This window comes from Onychomys torridus, chromosome 13, assembly GCF_903995425.1.
Source record: "Onychomys torridus chromosome 13, mOncTor1.1, whole genome shotgun sequence".
NCBI lineage: Eukaryota > Metazoa > Chordata > Mammalia > Rodentia > Cricetidae > Onychomys > Onychomys torridus.
This window is the reverse complement of record NC_050455.1, coordinates 2889147-2904690: the sequence shown is the minus strand read 5'-3', so window position 1 is coordinate 2904690 and position 15544 is coordinate 2889147. Positions and strand designations below refer to the sequence as shown.

At 42.7% G+C, this 15544-nt stretch overlaps 1 long non-coding RNA gene across 2 annotated transcripts; it reads left to right on the top strand.

The window, feature by feature from the left end:
- Nucleotides 1–555: 555 nt before the first annotated feature.
- On the top strand, nt 556–9160 carry LOC118594863. Of its 2 annotated transcripts, XR_004946420.1 has the most exons (4): nt 556–825; nt 6375–6515; nt 7792–7926; nt 9130–9160. It is a non-coding gene; the product is annotated as an uncharacterized LOC118594863 (long non-coding RNA). The 2 variants fall into 2 exon arrangements; XR_004946421.1 differs by lacking the exon at nt 7792–7926.
- The last annotated feature ends 6384 nt before the right edge of the window (nt 9161–15544 follow it).

Here is a 15544-nt window from a genome sequence, read left to right as displayed (position 1 = left end):
TCTGCCCCTCCCCACAAATTTACGTATTAAACTTTTAATCCCCAATATCTCAGAATGTGCCTACATTTGGAGCGTCAAAGTTGTAATTAAGGCAAAATGAAGTCATCAGATGGGTCCCTAAACCAATATGACTTTTTAAATATTTAAAGAAGAAAAAAAGAGATGAGGTCATTAAATTCCCAGCCTGCCGGGTGGCCATCTACAAGTCAGAGAGGCCTCGAAGAAACAGTCCTGGTCCAGCGAGATGGCTCTGTGAGTAAAGGCGTTTACTACCGACTTTGATGACCTGAGTTTGATCCCTGAGACCTACGTGGATAGAATAGAAGGATCCCAGCAAGCTGCCTTCTGACCTCCACACATGCACTGCAGCAAGTGAGCACCCACATACACAAATGAACACAAACAAATGTAATAAAAAAAATTTTTTGAGACATAATCTCTCTGTGTAGTCTTGGTTTGCCTAGAACTCACCATGTAGACCAGGCTGGCCTCGAACTCACCAAGATCCACTTGCCTCTGCCTCCCGAGTGCTGGGATTAAAGCTGTGCGCCACCACACCTGGAGAAATGTAATAAATTTTTTTAAAAAGAAATGAATTAGCCCTGCTGACTTTAGGCTCTCTGCCTCAAAAGCTGTAAACTAAATATGTAAGCCCCCAGCTGCAGCACTTTGTTCCAGCAGCAGCAGACACTGCCTCGGGAAGACTGGTCAAAGGAAGACCCTGGTCACAGTGATCTTGGCAATACTGTGGACTCCGGAGACGCTCCAATCACCACTGACTGCAGGAATCCTGAAGATCCAGAATCACATCTTTTGCCCCTCCAGGTATGGTCTCTTTCTATGGCAAATATAATTCATATTTTTTTTAAATGTGTGTGTGTGGTGCATTGAGTATGTATAGATGGATATCCGTATGAAGGTTGGAGGTCGGCTCATTGGGTGTCTTCCTCAGTCCCTCAGGTTTTTGAGACAGGATCTCTCATGAACTTTTTGGCTACAGCGACTGGATAATGAGCTCCAGGGGTCTGCTTAGCCCAGCAGGGGTTACTTAGCTTTTACATGGGTGCTGGAGATCTGAACTCGGGTCCTCACACTTGCATTACAGGCACTTACCAACTAAGCCATCTCCCCAGCCCCATTGCAAACATTTCCTTCTACAGTAAAGACCAGTTGATTGTTTGCCCTGTGGTCAAACAGGAACACTTACTATTTCTAGATTAAAAAAATAAATTAAGTTAAAAATTGTTAAGAAAAATGAACTTGGGGGGCTGGACAGATGGCTCAGAGGTTAAGAGCACCGACTGCTCTTCCAGAGGGCCTGAGTTCAATTCCCAGCAACCACATGGTGGCTCACAACCATCTGTAATGAGATCTGGCATCCTCTTCTGTATACATAATAAATAAATAAATAAATAAATAAATAAATAAATAAATAAATAAATAAAGTGAGTTGGGGCTGTAACTCAGTGGTAAAGGTCTTGGCTAGCACCTGTAACACCCTAGGTTCAATACCCAGTACTACAAGAAAAAATAAATTAATTTAAAAAAAAAAAAAAAGAAAGAAAAAAGGAAAAATGAACCTGGCTGGGCAGTGGTGGCACACACCTTTAATCCCAGCACTTGGGAGGCAGAGGCAGGTGCATCTCTTCGAGTTTGAGGCCAGCCTGGTCTACAGAGTGAGTTCTAGGAAAGGCTCCAAAGCTACACAGAAAAAAACCCCCGTCTCGAAAAACCAAAAAAAAAAAAAAAGAAAAAGAAAAATGAACCTGGCATGGTTTATGCAAAAATGAACAAACTGGCATTTTGAGATCCTGGCGTTTCCAGGGACTCAGCTTTTGAAATGTAGTTCACAAACAAACAAACAAAAACCGACCAGCCTCAATAGAGTTGAGGAGCCTTGCCTTTGTTGTGGCGCCCCCTTCTGGCCTGACTTGTATTCTGAAAGTTTTTGTCTGGATTTATTTCCTTTGCTACTTAAGTGGATACCTCCTCCTCTTTTTTTTTACAGTGTGTGTGTGTGTGTGTGTGTGTGTGTGTGTGTGTGTGTGTGTGTGTGTGTGTGTGTGTGTGTGTGTTGGTGGGTATGTCCTTATGAGTGCAGGTGACCATTGAGGCCAGCAGAGGACGTGCATGCTAGGCAGCCACTCTACCTACTGCTCACCTCCCAAGAGCCAGGATTACAAGACTGCTCGACAACTTTTGCTGCATCTGAAAACTAAAATATTGGGACATGGAACAAAAATTAGCAAACTGAAATCTTAGCTTGCATTCATTGTGGAGTCCTTTTACTGCTCATGCAGGCCCTGGAGTGCTCCCAAGGCAGCTAGAACCCCAGAGGCTGAAATCCTGGGGGAGGGCTGGGCACTAGCTGCCACTTTGCTCCACCATGAACGTGCTGCTTTAAAAGTGATAAGCACAGGGTTGAGGTGCTGTGCAGAATGGAAAAGATAAGAAGTCGAAGGGCTGACCAAACACACAGGGCTGAAATAGAAAAAACAAAAAAGAACAAGAAAAGCAAGGTTGAGGGCCACTGAGCTGGCAAGCAGCAGACTTGCTGTGGAGACTCTGGGGGAGATTCCTACCTGGGAATGGATGAGCTCAGATTCGTAGGTAGACAGAGGAAGCGCTGCTCAACCAAGGGTTAGTGTCACTTCCTGCCCTGACAGCCTCCAGGCTGCAGGCTTACTTCCTCTTCATTGGTTGACCCCCAGCTGTTTTCCAGAGCTCTGGCCTGTGAGATAAGCAGGGTGCTTGTGCTTGTCCCAGCATCCTAGAGGGCTTGTTTTTGGTTTTGTGGCCTATTGTTTCTCAGGCCTTGTGAAAGACCAAGTGACTCTCTCTGCTCAGCTGCCGTTTGGATGACTTCTGGTTTCCTCTTTGAACTTTCTAAATTCCTTTTGGTTAGAAAGTGAGTGTGAGCTGGGCTGTGGTAGCTCTATGCCTTTAATCCCAGCACTCAGGAGGCAGAGGCAGGCGGATCTCTGTGAGTTCAAGGCCAGCCTGGTCTACAGAGTGAGTTCCAGGAAAGGCGCAAAGCTACACAGAGAAACCCACTCTCGAAAAACCAACAAAAAGAAAAAGGAAAAAAAAAAGAAAGAAAGAAAGAAAGAAAGAAAGAAAGAAAAGAAAAGTGAGCTTGAATAATGTATTATAAGAGGAGCTGAGCTGGAGAGATGGTTCAGAGGTTAAGAGCAGTGGCTACTCTTCCAGAGGTCCTGAGTTCAATTCCCAGAAACCACATAGTGGCTCACAACCACCTGTAATGACATCTGGTGTGAAGGTACACACGCAGGCAGACCACTGTATACATAATAAATAAATAAATAAATAAATCTTTTAAAAAGAAAAAAAAGGAGCTAGTTTTTAGAAGTATGTATGTGAGAGAGATGTAAGGATTATGTCCTTATTATGTCACCAGCCTGCAACGGCGACCCAGCCTAAAAAGCGGGCGTGACCTCCCATGGGCCTCCTTCTCCCTGTATTCCCTCTGTCCTCTGAGCGGTCTCTCTCTCTCTCTCTCTCTCTCTCTCTCTCTCTCTCCCTCTCTCCCTCTCTCCCTCTCTCCCTCTCTCCCTCTCTCCCTCCCTCCCTCCCTCCCTCAGCTCTAAAAAGGTAAGTATGGCTTATGATTCTTCTGTCACGGCAGCATCCAGCGCTCTCTTCTGTCAGCCATGCACCCCTTCAGGAGGTACAGCGCAGCATTGCTGCCAGCATTCTGAAGGAGTTCCCTTCCCACTGAGAGAACTTTAGTCAGGAGTAGCTGGTGGATCCTGACCGTGCAGCAGAAAATATTTTCAGGGTAGGCCAGAATGAAGAAGTTACTGAGTTTATTAAGATTAGGGTGAGTGTTAGTGAACTGGTATGGGTTGACATGGGTCTGTGGAAAGAAGACACAGCACACCTTTAGGATGTCTCTAGCCTTTCCAGCTGCAGGTGACTCAGCCTCTTCCCTTAGCCAAGGACATTTGTATATTATAAACAAGCATTGAATCAAATATAGCTTTACTTTTCTATCATCATACATAAAAGTCCACACCAATCAAAATTATCTGAGGCTTGTTGCTGTTTCATAACTGCAGTTTTGTCATTGTTGTCAATCTCAATGCAAACATCTGACATGCAGGTGGTCCTAGGCCGCCCCTGTAAAAACATCTGACATGCAGGTGGTCCTAGGCCGCCCCTGTAAAAACATCTGACATGCAGGTGGTCCTAGGCCGCCCCTGTAAAAACATCTGACATGCAGGTGGTCCTAGGCCGCCCCTGTAAAAACATCTGACATGCAGGTGGTCCTAGGCTGCCCCTGTAAAAACATCTGACATGCAGGTGGTCCTGGACCACCCCTGCGAAAAGGCTCAAAAGAAGGGGGATCATTCCTGGGGTCAGGATTCATAGCCTCTGATTACGGGTGTTTGTTCAGGATGTGTACCTAGTCATGGGTCTGTTTTCACTGCCTTTCCCATGTCTGGGGAGAACGTAGGGCAGGGTCAGGTTGTATGCATATATAATAAGTGTGATAAGGAATGAATAAGGATGTTTGTTGTTGTGGACTTTTGAGGGATTTGAGTTTTTTCCCACTTTTAGTATTGTTTGCATTTTTTAATCGGTACCGTGTAATTTTGAGTCTAGGTGGGAGGAGTTTAAGCTGCATCCTTCTCCTGCTTGCCTACTGTCCTTTTTAATAAGATACAATAGGTTCAAGATCACCCTCCCCCCCACTCACCTTGTTCCCTGGGTGCTGGGGTGCTGGAAACAGTGGTGCCCAGCTGAAGACATGAGGGTAGAGGATGTGCCACCCCAGGACAGACACAGCGGACAGTTGTTGAAGAAAAGGCTGCAGGACTGGAGAGAGGGTCCAGCAGCACTTGCTGTGAGTGTGTGAGATCTGGAGTTCAGATCTCCAGAATCCATGTAAATGCCAAGTGGGCATGGTGGCTGGCCTGCAGTTCCAGGAAGATGTGCTGGATAGTTTATGACAATTTGACACACATGAGTCGTTTGGGAAGAGGGGACTTCAACTGAGAAAATGCCCCCACAAGACTGTCCTGAGGACAAGTCTGAGGTGTACTCTCTTGATTGATGATTGATGTGGGAGTGCTCAGCCCACTGTGGGCAGAGCCATTCCGGGACCAGGGGTCCTAAGTATAAAAAAGCAGGCTGTGTAAATGATTAGGGGCAAGCCAGTAGGCAGCATTCCCCCATGGCCTTTGCTTCAGACCCTGCCTCCTACTTCTTGCCTTGAGTTCCTGCCCTGACTTCCCTCAGTGAAACAAACACTTGGGCCATGGTGTTTTATCACAGCAATAGAAACACAAATTAAGACAGAAGGCAAGACACAGGATCCCCAGAGCACACTGGCTAGCAAGACTAGCCATCTCTGTAAGCTCTGGATTTGATTTATAGACCTTATCTCAATAAATAAGGTGGAATGACTAAAGATCATTTGCAACATCAACCTCAGGCCTCCAAATGCATGTGTAAGCACACACACACACACACACACACACACACACACACACACACATACACCGCTGACACTGGCTTGCATTCTTTGCTCTTTTCTGTAGAGGTGACATGACCAGCTGCTTCAAGCTCTGGTTGGCTTTCATCCCTGCTGTGATGGACCATACCATGAACTACTGAGCTGAAATGAGCTCCCCTCCCTTGAGCTGCTTCTGTCAGGTTATTTTATCACATCAGCAGGAAGACACCAGGCAGTGGTTCCTTAGACAGCTGAGATCAATCACTTAGCCTTATGTGCCATTTGTGTGGAGTCTGCATCTGGCTAGACAAGTGGGCATCTCACTGTTCTGTTAAGTAGTGAGTTTTACAGCACCACTTGTCCTTGTGAGGGGGCATTTAGGGTAAGGCACAAGTCATTAGGGGTTAGGCTCAAATATTTGGATCAGACATCCAAAGACATCAAGTTGTGGGTAGTTAAGTCCTAGCTGTTAAGGTGGGATTTTCTGCTTTTATTTCTGGTCTTTTTATCGATGGCTGGATATCAAATCAAAGAGCTTGCACAGCTAGGCTCTGGTGCTCTGCTACTTGCCTCACTGTGGGACCCTGGCCCCCGTTTCTTGAGTAGCTGTTGCCTTGCTTGCTGACCTTGACCAGATGTCCTCCCTCTGCTGATTCCCTGCCGGTTTCCTTCCTCCTAAATGCTCACCAGAGTGTCTTTGTTTGTGTATCTTGCATTTGGTGTAAATAGCTAAGATGCTAGTATGTAAACATCTGTAGTGAACTTCTACCCTCCAGGGTTCTCCCACTGTGCTGTAAGCCTGTATTTAAGGTTTCCTCCCTCCTTCAATAAATGGCAATTGGCATTCTACTGAGACAAATGGCCCACTGTCTTGTCTCTGTTTTTTGATCCTCAGCCTCTTGCTCGGACATGGTGAACAGGTGATAACTCCAGCATTGCTCCTACAAGTGGAGGTTCCACCAAGATCCAAGAAAGAAGGGATGCACTGATGGACACCCGAAAATAAGACTGGCCAGCATTTTAAAGAAAAGAAAAGGTAAGGTCGGGTGAATTGTCATGGGTGCAGCTAGCTCATAGTCGCTCCTGGAGGAATAGTTAATTGGACTGCTGAAGCAGCAGGGCACTGCCATTAAGAGCAGAACAGCTGAAGATTTTATTCAGATCCTCCAGAATGTTAGTCCCTGGTTTCTGGTCTCCAGGGGATTTAATATACCAGATTAAAGCGAAAGAAATAAAATAAAAAGGAAATCTTCCCAATAGAGAAGAGGGAAGGAAAGGATATTTCCCGTTAGAAAAGGGAGAAAAATTAAAAAACAAAACAAAACAAAAAAAAAAACAAAAAATGGATTTTTCCCAGCATAAAGGGGAAAAATGTTGAAACTAGGCCTACAGATTTTAAGGCCTTGTAAAAGAAAAATAAAGGAAAGAAAAATGCCTCTTTCCAGTAGTAATAGAGGAAGAAAAGGCTCTTTCCAATATAAAAATTTCAGGCTAGCTAAAACTCTGAGCTTTCTGCCTGCCAGCACTGAGTGGCAGCATCTGAATTACAGAAAGAAAAGTCGGAGGCTGCAAATGCATTAGTTAAGGAACAGTTAGATGCTGGACACTTCACCCTGGAACACACCTATATTTGTTATTAAAAAGAAGTCAGGAAAATGGAGACTGTTATAGGATCTTAGATATTTAAATAAAGCCACGCTTCTTATGGGAGCAACACAGCCTGGTTTGCCTGCCCCTGTGGCAATTCCTAACATTGGCATTTGATTGTAATTGACTTGAGGGATTGTTTCTTCGCCATTCCTTTACATCCTGAGGACAGTCCTCACTTTGCTTTTAGTGTTCCATTGGAAAATCTCAAAGAACCTTATTAGAGATATCAGTGGGCAGTCTTGCCCCCAAGGAATGGTCAATAGCCCTACTATATGTTAAATTTATGTGTCTTTGGCCATAGCTCCAGTTCAAAAAGCTTTTCCCGATGTTTATATAACTCACTATATGGATGATATTTTATTGGATGCTAAAGATAAAAAACTTGTTTTTGATGCCTTTTCTAAATTATAAAAGGTTCTTAGCTTGGCCAATTTACAAATAGCCCCATAAAATGTACAGGTATCCTTTCCCTATCATTATTTAGGTCATGAATTGTTACACACAGGCATATGTCCACAAAAGATGACTCTGCATATAGATCAGCTATGCACACTTAAAGATTTTCAAACCTACCTGGGAGATATTCAATGGCTTCAGCCCACCTTCAAGATTCCAATGATGTGTGTCAATTTTTAAAATTACATCCTGTTATATTTCCCCAGATAGTACAGATGACTCCTATTCCTCAGGCCCATGTGGTATTTTCTGATGGCATTTCATGTGGTTTTGCTGTGGTAGTTTCTGGTAACACAGTGAAGAGAATGAAAGTCCAAGGCACTTCCGCCCAGATGGTACAGGTACGGGCACTGTTGCTTGCTTTACAGATGTTTACTGACGAGCTTGTAAATATTTATACTGATAGCCAATATGTGACACATGCCATTATGCCTTTGGAGACAACAGCCTACATACCATCCATTTCTCCATTCATGAATATTTGTTGCAAGTGCAAGGACTCATATGGTCCTGCTGACATAACCTTTATGTGGGCCATATTAGAGCTCATGCTCGATTGCCTGGACCTCTAAGCGAAGATAATCAGAGGGCTGATGACATTACTCATATGGCTGTCACATTAATTTGTTCCCCCAGTTGCATCAACGTTATCATCTTAATGCTGGATCTCTCTGTCATCACACGGGCATAACCCAGGAACAAGCCATCCAGATAGTTAAATCATGTCCTCTTTGTGCTGAATTTTTACCTGTTCCTCATTTGGGAGTTAATCCCCGAGGACTTTTACCTAATCATGTGTGGCAGATGGACGTCACACACATGCCATCCTTTGGAAAATTACAATATGTCCATGTGTCTATTGATACATATTCCTCTCTAATTTTTGCCTCTGCCCATTCAGGGGAAATGGTTAAGAATGTAAAGAATCATTGTCTTCATGCTTTTGCTTATATGGGGAGTGCCAAAATGCATAAAGACCGATAATGGTCCCGCCTACAGCAGTACAGGGGTTTCAAAATTTTGCCAAGATTTTTCAATTGTTAATAAGACTGGTATTCCTTATAATTCTCAAGGACAGGCTATAGTAGAACACTGCCATCATACCTTAATAACGCCTTTAATCCCAGCACTTGGGAGGCAGAGTCAGGCGGATCTATGTGAGTTCGAGGCCAGCCTGGGCTACCAAGTGAGTTCCAGGAAAGGCGTAAAGCTACACAGAAAAACCCTGTCTCAAAACAAAAACAAAAACAAAAACAAAAACAAAAACAAAACAAAACAAACAAACAAAAACCCACCATAATTTGCTAAAGTAAAAAGGGGGGAACTAGGGGCTCTCCTCTTCACATTCTATTTTTTCCCTTGTTTAATATATTTTAAATTTTTTATTGGTGGATTCTGCTGGAGTATCCGCTGCAGATAAGCACTGGAGGGCTCCTGTTGCAAATCATCCTCTGGTGCGATGCAAGGATCTTTCTACTGGCACTTGGAGGGGACCCGATCCGGTATTGGTGTGGGCCTAGAGTTTTGTTTGTGTCTTTCCTCAGGACAATGAGGTTCCTCTTTGCGTTCCTGAGCACTGTGTGTACCCTGTGGCTGCTGCCAAATCCCAACATGGCAGAGACCTATTGGGCCTTGGTGAAAAACTCTCCCCTTCTGATGCCAGTGGAGATTGAGAGCCCAATATGGCTGAACTTGGCAAGCATTAACGTAAGCCTAGGAACTGTCACCATGTGGTTGGATTCTTCAGAAGGTAATGTATGGTAACTGCTTTTTCAAGTATGTCTGAGAACGTGTCACCCAGACATCTTGGAGATGAAGAATAACCCTGAAGATCACTGACCTCCATTTGTTAACAGTACCATGCCAGTTAAGCCTTTTCATTTTCCACAATCCTCTTCAAGCTGGTGTAACACCTACTTTTCAGGAATGTCTCTGTGCAACATTTATTGGCCTCCTGAAATTCATCTAGCCCCCTTTGAAGTTACCTTAAAATTTGTGAGCCTGAATGTAGCCATTATGAGACCATTAGTTCTGCTCTTTGTGTGCTATCTCTGTCTTTCTTTGTGGTTCTTAGTTGTTTTTTTTGCAGAGCTGCCAGCTTAAGTAATGCTGGGATCAAGAAAAATGGGCCTTGGTGGTTTGTGTTTCTGGAATTGTGTCCATGCCAGTGGACCATGGCAGTAAGACACAGATGGGGTTCACACGCTCCAGAAGAGAATTTGACATCACTGCTGCCATTGTTGCTATTATAGCGGTGGCGGCCATGGCTGCTACTGTTTCTGGGATTGCTTTTTCACAGTTGGTTACTACAGCCAGTACAGTGGAGACCCTGGCAGCAAAAGTAGCTACTACAGTTAATTACTCCTTCATTCTATTGGGCATGATAAATTTAATTCAGCAGTTATATACATTTCAATTGGCTTTGGTAGTTACACAATTTATAAAACTCAAGTTCTACTTGCTTTTGGGATACCATCTTATGAGGACTCCAATTTGCTGTAAGGCTCATTAAGGAAGGGAATGGCTCAATTGCCATTAGCCTACTGGCTATGGGTGGGTTAGGACTTATGTTGGTCTTTTCTGTGTCACACAGATTGCAAGCCCAGAGCCACTTTGAGATCTTTGGCAGCAGTTCACCTTACAGCTCACACATGGTTGAGCTTGTATGATAATGAGTATTCAGAGATGGGTAATATCTGGGGGGCGCTCACCAACCTAAGACAGGGGACCTGTGAGGCCTGGGCAGGTACTCCCTAAGTCGGGTAAGGTGACCTGCTGACATCCCATGCAGCTCATTTTTCAGTTAAAAAGGGGGACCTGTTGGGCCCTGCCCCCCCACATTTTTTTTTTTAAAGATTTATTTATTATATATACAGTGTTCTATCTGCATGTATGCCTGCATGCTAGAAGAGGGTACCAGATTTCACTACAGATGGTTGTGAGCCACCATGTGGTTGCTGGGAGTTGAACTCAGGACTTCTGGAAGAACAGCCAGTGCTCTAAACTGCTGAACCATCTCTCCAGCTTCCCCCCTCCCTTGCCTTGCTTGCTGACCTTGACCAAATGTCCTCCCTATGCTAATTCCCTCCTGGTTTCCTTCCTCCTGAATGCTCACTGGAGGTTTTTTGTTTGTGTATCCTGCATTTGGTGTAAACTGCTAGGATGCAAGAATGTAAACATCTGTAGTGAACTTCTGCCCTCCGGGGTTCTCCCACTGTGCTGTAAGCCTGTATTTAAGGCCTCCTCCTTCCTTCAATAAATGGCATTCTACTGAGAATGACAGGCTGTTCTTGTCTCTGTTTTTTGATCCTCAGCCCCTCGCTTGGACAACGTGGGCGTTGCTGCTACACCTCACCTGCAAACCCTGGTGTTATTTCCTAAACACAAGAGATGAAATTCAACTCAGAAAGTGCCTTGTCTATGTTAGAATTAAAACAACCCCTCTACCCTCATCAATGAGAAGTTGGGTCCACAAGAATTCAGAATAGAACTTTGGAAAGAATTCATTCATATTTTATCTTATTTACTGTTATATTTGAGGCTAGCCAGAGCTATATGGTGAGACCCTAAAAAATAATTTTATTATTTTTAATTATGTATATGTTTGTGCCTGTGTGGGGGTATGTGCACGTGAGTACAGATACCTTCAGAGGCCAGAAGAGGACATTAGATTTCCCTGCAGCTAGAATTACAGGCACATGAGAGCTGCCAAATGTGGGTGCTGGGAACTAAACTTGGGTCATCTAAAGAGCAGGAAAACTCTCTTAACCACTGAGCTGTCTCCTCAGTCTCTTCAGCCACTTAAAACCACCCTTCCCCCACAAAAACCACTCATGTTTTAAGTCTTCTCACATAATTCAGTTGCTTATTCATGACTCACTACTGTTCTTTGTCCAATTCAATGTATCAGTGATGGACTTTTTATTTTTTATCTTAATCAGAGGTAGAAATGTATAGTGCAATATGACAATATCATTAATATGTATCAATATACAAAATGTCATAAACAGAGGTATAACATACATACAGTGTGACAAATATAATTTTACATTTGTATCAATATACAAATTGTCTTAAACAGGAATAGAAAAATAATTTTACATTTGTATCTATATACAAGAATCCATACCAATACAAATTATCTAAAGCTAATAGTTACTGATTTAGTTTTCAAGTAGATACAATGATCTATCTTATTATCCTATCCTATCTATCTATTCCCCTTTTTTCTTTTCCAAAAGAGAATCCTGAGTCTAAACTTTATTGTTCCACCCCCAACATTATTACAACTTAAAACCAACCCCTAATAGATGACAATTATCCATAACCCTGAGAAAACAAAACCTTTTGGGAGAGGGGGCATCATTTTCTTAGAATTGCCTCCTGCTGTCTTAGGGGCCATGGTATCTCTGTGGGATCCTGTGAGAAACTAAAACAATGGTTAGGTCTCATAGGAATTGACTGTAATATTTATAGTCAGTCTCAGAGTTATGGGTAAAGCTTACCCAAAGTTCTGACTAGAAGTGTAATATGATGGACCATCTCAGCTAGCCATCTTGGAACTGTCCTGAACAGTTTGCAGTCCAAAGCTGATCACTGAGTGGTGTTTATCTGCTCAATGGCATCATTATGAACCAGGTAGAATCGTTGTTGTGGGGTCCCATCTTCCTTCTGGAGACTTCAGAGACTTATTGGGAAGATTTATTTCTTCATTGTGGAAAACTTGAACATTATTAATATCAACATGGAATTTTTAAATTTTAAGATGGCATGATATGTAAAGAAAGGTTCTAAAGAATCAAGAATAAGCATGGAGAGAAATAGAATCTTGACAATGATCATCCCTAGATTATTGGCTTTCTTCTGTCCCATACCAGGTGGCTCTTCTAATATAAGACAGAATCTCTTAATTTTTTTTTTTTTTTTTTTTAACTACATGCTTGGGTTTAGAGAAGGAGAGAGCCATATTCCAACTCCAAAGCCAGCTTGATTTATAATTGAGTTAGGACCACAACTTTTCTCAGAAGTAAAGAGATATGGGTGTTAGGCAATGATATTTTACCATGTAGAGTATATTGGAACCAATAGGTCCAATTTTTCTCTTCTTGTAAACTTTTTATGGATTGCCTTCCCTTCTGCTTTAGACGTCTACTTGTCCAAGGTCTTTTTAACTTCTTGAAGATGGTTATTTCTATTATCCTGTCGATACAAAAACAGAACCCTGCTCCACCCTTGTTTGGTGAATTTTCCATACAACCTGTAGAACTGTCACATTGGTGGATGAATCATCATTTCTCCTTATCAAGGTTTCTCTTCTTCAAATCAAATCCTTATTAATTTTGATGGTATCCATAGCTTTTCTTCTACTGTGGAAACAAAAGCAAAACCCCTCCCCCAACAGCACATATCCTGGTTTCCATTCTGAGGTCAACACACCTTTGAAGTACAGGTGATTTAATTTAGCAGTTTTTTTCTATTATTCAGTGTTCTCCGCAGCTGTTGTTCCTTTCTCATCAGCATTGAGAAAATTCAAGGTTAATAAGGCACTATGCAATCTATCTTTGGGGGCTTCTGTTCCTCCTTTCTGTTTATAAAGCATTTCTTTTAAAGTGTGATTAGATCTTTCTACAATCACTTGTCCTGCAGGATTGTGTGGTGTACCTGTAATGCGCTTCATATTATAATATGCAAAATCTATTTCATTTTACTGGGGACATATGCTGGAGCATTGTCAGTCTTAATTTGTACAGGGATAGCCATTATGGCTATGACTTATAATAGGTGTGTAATTACAGAATCAGCCTTTTCAGAACAGTTGCCGATTGAATTCCTGAATAGGTATCAATGGTGTGGTGTACATATTTTAATTTTCCAGATTCTACAAAATGAAACCAAGTATACCAACAAGGCTAATACTAGCAGGTTAACTTCACCCACATGCCTACTCATAAAAACTCTGCTATCTCCTAACTTGTTGACACTCTTACAGGATCGATAGAGGCATTTCCCATCTCCAGAGAAACAGCAGATGTGATGGCTCAGGTATTTCTGAAGAACACCTCACCCATCAGTGCTGGTACCACCACTACAGACTCAAGGGCATATCTGCTCTTTGTCTGGCTCATCCACCCTTGCCTCTTCTGTTACAACCAGGGCACTTCTCCATTCCAGTCTTTCTGGCAGCTACATCACTCTTCCCATGGCTAGCCCCATTCATAAGGCCAGTGTTAATAAGCTATTTTTCCCTCCTAGCAACCTGCCTTCTCAGCTCCCTCAGGGAACAGATGCCTGAGGTCTCCACAACGACAGCTAACTGAATGCTTCTTCACTCCCAACTCCCTCTTTACTTCTTCCTGAATCAGCAGGAAGCAGTCTCAAGAATTCAGCAGCCTCATTCCCCCCACTTGCTACCCTTAACTCACCTTTTTATAATAATCAAAAAGGGAGGAATGTTAGCATTCAGACCTGCCCCTGGCCTGCCCAGTGTCCTGACAATGTCACCCTACATAAAGTCCCCTTCAAGAGAAAACTCCTCCTCCTCCCACTCTATTTCCATGAGGTGAGCACCTGCATGATATGTCTTTCCCACAAACTCCCACCTGCCATGACCAATGCCCGCCATGTCTGCATGGCATGCCTCTTTCTCACCTACTGTGGGGCTCCTCAGCTCCAACTTGCAAACACCTCTCTTCTCGCCATTTTTTACAATGGGAACAGCAGCCAGAGCTTTACATCCTGATTCAAAGGCAGCAGACACACCTGTGACCTTGTGTGGGCTTTTGAAACCTCCAAGCCCACCTCCAGTGACACACCTTCTCCAAGGCTCCAATCCTAATCCTTCCCAAACAGCTCCACCAAGTAGGGACCAAGTATTCTCGTAAGAAGAATGGGGGCATTTCCATTCAAACCACTAAGCTCCCATCTTCCTATGGGAGTCAGCCTTATGTAACATCTCCTCATCAACTGCCTGACTTCATTCTGTGTTTGTCCATCCATTTTATTTTGTTTTCTTAGGCAGAGTCTAGGGATGCTCTCAAACTTGTAGCAATCCTCCTGCCTCATATCCACAGTGCTGGAATTTTAGTTTGTTTTTGTTTATAAGACAGGATCTAACTATGTACCCTAAGCTGGCCTGGAACTCATTATTAACTAGGTTGGCCTCAAACTATCAGATCTGTTTGCCTGTACCTTCCAAGTACTGGGATCTAATTCTTTATACATATCAAGGAAACTAGTAATGAATTATCTTACTGTAATAGAATTTCTCTCCAATCATCCTTATGTTGGAAATGTATTTTTATAGTTATTTATATCCAATGTCAATAAAGTGAGGCAAAATATTCCTATTTACTTATACATACACACTTGACTAGATTACTTATCAAACCAGTATCTTCTACATCATTTTCCCACTATGTGAAAAATATCCTGACCTCACAAGAAGGAAAAAAAATTATCTATAATCTAATCTATTTTGTGAGTAAAAATCAAACAGAAGTGTGTGTGTGTGTGTGTGTGTGTGTGTGTGTGTGTGTGTGCGCGCGCGCGCGCGCGCGCCCATGCACGGATTTAAAATAGCACTGCTTACTTTGCTACTGAAATGCTGTCTTGGTGCCAGGACATTAAAATGAGGAATAGGAATAAACCACACAATAAGCCAATTCTAAAATGATCTCTTCATTTTTAATTTCTTGAAAGGCAAATTCACAGCACACTCCAAGCAATGGTTTGAAAATGAGTATGTCAAGAAAGAAAAAGTTTTAAATGATTGTTTCAAGTGAGTTCTCTGGAATTTCTGTACAGCCAATAATTAATCATCATTTAAATCTTTGTTGCAGAGTAGCAAACATCTCAGAGTGGGCTGAGTCACCTAAAGTCACACTCCTCTGAAACGCAATTAAAAGCAGTATAACAGAAACAAAAATAAATAGTCCTAGAAAAAACATATTTGGCATTTTA